Raw genomic sequence first — 5486 nt, forward strand, 5'->3', positions numbered from 1 at the left:
CTATGAGGGTAGTGAGACACTGGAACAGTTTGCCCAGAAAGGCTGTGGATGCCCCCACCCTGGAACTCTTCAAGGCCAGGTTGGATGGGGCTTTGGGCAACCTGGTCTACGGGATGGTGTCCCTGCCCATGGCAGGGGGGTTGGAACTAGATGATCTTTAAGATCCCTTCCAACCCAAACCATTCTATGGTTCTATCATAGATGATTAACACTTCCTATACACAAAAGACCAAAAAAAAGGCCAAATGAAAAACTTAGCTATTTTACAAGCATAATGTGTTACCTATTGCTTCATATAATTGAACATACATTTGGCATGTCATACTATTTTCCTTATTACTATCCTGTTTTTCACTTGATTTACAAAATGTTTATATACATGAAAATAAATATAGTGTGGTAACATAGTGTAATGAAAATCAGTGTAAAAAAAGAGCTGCAGTACAGCAAGGGTGAGACTGGAGCTATCTAGTGAATTAATTCATATTTCCAGAGAAGCATGACTTGACAGGAACATCACAGTCTTTCTTTGGAATAAACAATGATCTCAAATGCCCTTTACCCTTTAAGACTTAGCCTGGAAACAAAGAACAAATGAACCCTAATCTCATCAGGTTTGCATTAAAGGCCTTCTCAGATGATGAGAGACAGAAATGGTGCAGAAGCTTAGACTGAACAGCATGTCCATCATGCACTATCGTAAGAGCCAACTACTCACGGTTACAGAATGCCAGCTGCTTTAAAGCTGGCATAGGCAACCTCCAGATAGATTAGAACAATAGCACAAGCTGGAATGCAGCTCAGCCCACAAATGGAAAGTGAGAACATATATAAAGTCCCCAGAGAAATGATACAGAGACCTATTTACTTGTAATGCAATGTTTAGATGTTGCCTGCCTATGCTGGGATGGGCTTTCCCATTTTCTGTTATAAATAAAAGATTATGTACAAAGAATGCTGCCTCTACTGTCCCAGCAGAGCTCCTGTACATCTCTGTTTGGGTCCCTGGCAACATAGCAGAAATCCTAAGTACACAATAGATTCCTCTGTTATGTTCTGTGATGCCTGGCCTTCCACAGGGACATTAGCCAGTCCTCTTTAGTTCACTCAGGTCATGTTTTATAATGGTAATATTCCCTGTATAGCCACTAATGTCATTCTACCTCCACACTCTGTGACAGTTTACCAACATTAGGATTAGTTTTATGGATGAGATAACTCCTGTTCCCATGGCAAATTCAGTTTCTTAACACCCTTACTAATGCTTTGATAGAGGCCACAACATAGAATGTCCAGTACCAAATATGAAAATAATTCTTTAAAGGCCTGACCAGCTACCATTTTACAGCATTGTTTGCACTGATGAAGGCCAGATTGCTCTTTTCTCCACGTCAGAATGTGGACATGTTTAAAGAAGCCCTCAACTGTCACAGACAATAAGAGCACCCACATAGCTGAACTCCCTGCACACGCTAAGGAATAAAGGCAAATCCACAACAGATGCTTTTTTGTCACCAAACCACCTCTTTACTCACCATAAGCTAAACACCTAAGTAGATATAACATTTGGGTAGACTGAGCAACACTAACTGTGCAAGGCAACCTTTAAAAGTTGAAAAATATGGGTCAAACATTATATTGTGGTAACAAGCTGCAATAGTTGGTGCACTGCAAAAACACAAAGGTTAAAATAGAGCATCCATGCGTAAGAATCCAATATCCCACCGAACAATAAGAAAGCAGGAACAGCAGAACCTTCCTCTTCCCTTCCCAAAAGCATTAAGATCTGAGAGAGACTGAAAGGGTTAATTGTGTTAATGTGTCAAACATAGTGGCGGGAAACAGTTACAGTCTGCACTGGGCTAATAAACCACAAAGGAAAAGTTGGTTAGCGGAGGACCAGAGGGCATGTCAGAGGATGCACAGCTCTGTATTCTGATCACCATATACGGCCAAAGGTCATACAGAGTTCATATCAGGAAGGGGCTCACGACCACCCGAAAGACCCCTCGAGAGCACCCACCCTAATGGCAAAAGACTAAGAACATTCTGGAAGAAGAACAACCATATAAGTCCTCAAGGTGCGTGACTGGCATTATTGAGGGGACCATAAAAGACACAAGCCCAAGGAGCCTGTTGAACATGCCCATCACCAGAGGATTGCCACGTCCATCATCATGGGATCCAAGGGTGGTGATATCTTTCTCTATCTTCCTTTTCCCTCTTTCCTCTCTTTCCTTTTCTTCTTATACATATTTCAATAAGAGGCCACACCACCTACCATTGCGCTTTCAAAGTTCAGGTTGCTTCTACCATAAATAAAAAGTGTAATCAATCGTTTGGTGTCGTTTCACCTTCATTTAGCCCGAGGGAATTACGAAACTGCTATGGCTCCCTGGGTTATCCAGGTTGGGTCGTGACAAGATCCTAGACTACTTGACAGGTACCAAGAAGAACATTAACAGAAATTTCACATCAGGCCAGCACGTCTATCCACACGGCCATCCAGTAAAAGCTGATGTGACAGTCAAGGGGAAGGGCAGCACACTGGTTATTCTCAGCCTCTAAACTCACAAGCTTTCCAACACAAGTAAACCCCAGCAGAAGTGAGTTACAGTGTCTCTCCTCACCCCCCATACAAGACAGTTAACTGCTCCTGTGCAACCCATGCTATCTCTAGTTCAGAAAGGAGCGACACCAAGAGTCTCCACATCCTTGGAAGAAAGAACCAAGAGTTTTAAGGCTGGGGGTTTTTTTCCTAGACTTCTTAAAGAAAGTTTATCATCTCATCTCTACGGCCCTTGGTAAATCAGTTTTAATGATTCCAATCCTGCTGACTCTATCCAGAGCATCAGTCTAGCCCCATAGATGTGAATCTTCTTACTGTCAGGCCTCACCAGCATGTTAATCTTAGCCAATCAATGTCATATCATTTCTTCATGGCCCTTTGACTTTGTATGTGTTGGCTTTCATCAGTGATTAAAAACAGGGGGTTGTTATTCACATCATAATGGTCAAACTTATTCCTCCACAGAGCACTTCCTGGTGGTACAGGGGCTGCATCCACAGCCACAGGGTTTCCAGCCTACAGAATGCTGGCAAGACGCAGCACAGGCTACCCTTTCAGAATGGCCCTCAGCACTGTTTCTGCTGCCCCAGGCCCAGCCTTAGGGACTATCTCAAGCAAGTGTCTTACCACTCTTACCAACTTCAGCAGTTCTGATCTCCCCTCTACTCCTCCCAGACCCTCGATACCACTTACAGTTCCACACTGGGAATTCACCTCACAGATAGCAAGCCACTATCAATACATGCTTCTGCTCTAGGCCAAGTAAGAAAAGCTTTATTCCTATACTGGGATCCCAGTTCACTGAAGCCACAGCTTAACCACTGCAGCACACAACACTGTACTGCACCATCAGACAGATGGTGCCAGCAGAGTAACTTCCAAATTCACTGCTGAGCTTAACATTTTTCTCCCTTTAGCGACCAGCTGCAAATCTGGGCAAACAGTCAAGTTTTTCTTAGTTCTATTCAAGGATAAACAATTTACAGCAAAGGAGAAAAAGCAAAAGGAATGTTTGCTATCTACTTTTATCATCTACATTGACACTTAAACTAGCAGGCATGCTATATTTGCCATTTGCCACAACAGGATTTTCTAAACAATCACTGAAAATACTAGGAACCCAGCTTCTTGTCAGATAGGGCAACAGCTGATGTACAGATGAACTGGTAATAAAGGGAGGGGATTTTCACCTTCAAGCTCTAGAGAAGTATTATCCAGGATGCAAGGACTTTGGATGCTCATGAAGGCAGTGGAAGTATTTTAAGCATTTCTGTACCACCCAAGAAAAAGCAGAATATTTAAGCACCTAAATACTTTGAAGAAATCTACCTCCTCATTTAAAATTGGAAGTACATGACCAACCTGCCAGCTTATTCTGAAGTTAGAAATTGCATCCTCAGCGAGTCACACTTCTCTGAAATAGGCAAGCATTATTTCAGGGGACCAATTCCTCCCCATATATACTCAGGAGAGGACAAGATCCAACACAGCTGAATGTTACTCAACTCTGAAGCAAAGCTTTAGGAGAGAGAGATTGTTACAGCACAGTATCTAGAAAGGGAGTAGGGGCAAAATACTGACATTTTGCCTCTTCCACACAGGGACACTCAGGACTGTGAATACTACCATCTCTCCCTGCCCTTCGTAACAGCCAGGACCAGAAGGGCAGCAGCTAATTGACAATTGAAATCGAGATCTATGTACCAGCTGTGCCTCCATATGAAATGCAGGAGGTTAAAGGTTGCCTGTAGCAGGGTATTGGGTCCTGAACAAACAGCTAGAGCTAGACAGCTAGAAGGCAACAGGATACTCATAGCAGATTGTGGCACTGGGCACAGAGATAAAAGTCCTCTTAAGGAGAGCAAGTGATCTGTAGCATTAATATATTCAACCTGTTCTGTTACTTTTTGCTAGCCCAAAGAGCAACCCAATAGTACGCTGGGGAGATACCTATAACAATGTGATAGTCGACTCTACAGAGAGGTTTCCGAGTGTATTAGAGGAGTAAGGATATTGCCACACATAGCTGCTTATCTTCCATTCTCCTACTCATACAGATCCTGCAAAATACAAGTTCCTTGAACCGTAGAGCTGAGTAACACACTCGGACAGCAGAGCACCGCTCCACTTCACCTGTGTCGCACCAGTTTCCTCACACAACCCCCCGCAGCGTGCTCCCTCCGTGGTTGACAGGCCCTGCGCCTTCCGGCCCGTCCCGCCCCGCCGCGGCTGCCACGGCTGGAGCCCTTCCCCCCGCCAGACCCAGGCTCGTTCCGCCCCGCCGGTGGCGAAGCGGACACCACCGACGCGTACCGCCACTTGCGGGTCTTCAACAAGGCCTCAGCCGGTGTTCCCCCCTCCCCGAACACTTTTTTTCGTCAGAGAGCAACAGCAGCGCTCTCCGCCCGGCCCCCCGCCCGCTCCTGGGCCGGAGGAAAACCCCACCAGCACCTCTGGAGTGCCAGACCGAAAAGCAAAGGGGAGACTAAGAGCAGAAGGGCTGGAAAAGGAAGGCGAGGGGACCAGAGGAACGTGCTGAGGAGACATCACTAAGGCGCCATGCCTCATCCCCCGCCGCGTGGAGAAGGCGTTTAACAGCCACCACCAGGCAGGCACGAAAAACCGCCTCCGCGCGCTTCCCGCCCCCACCACCTTCCCTGTTCGGCCCTGTTCGGCCCCGCCCCTTCCCGCCCGGCCCCGCCTCCGCTCCGCCGGCTCTGACACCGGCCGGCGCATCCCCGCCCCGCCTCCTCCCTTCTCGGAGTCGGCGGCGTCTGCCGTCACCATGAGAACGGCCCGCGTCACCGGGCTCCGGCGTCGCTGATTGGCAGGAATTGTTCGAGAACGCCGCCGAAGGCGGAAGCGGAAGCCGCACGTGGAGCCGGTGAGTGGTTGCCGCAGTTTCTGGAAACTTCGT

This window comes from Grus americana, chromosome 1 (assembly GCF_028858705.1).
Source record: "Grus americana isolate bGruAme1 chromosome 1, bGruAme1.mat, whole genome shotgun sequence".
Classification (NCBI taxonomy): Eukaryota; Metazoa; Chordata; class Aves; order Gruiformes; family Gruidae; genus Grus; species Grus americana.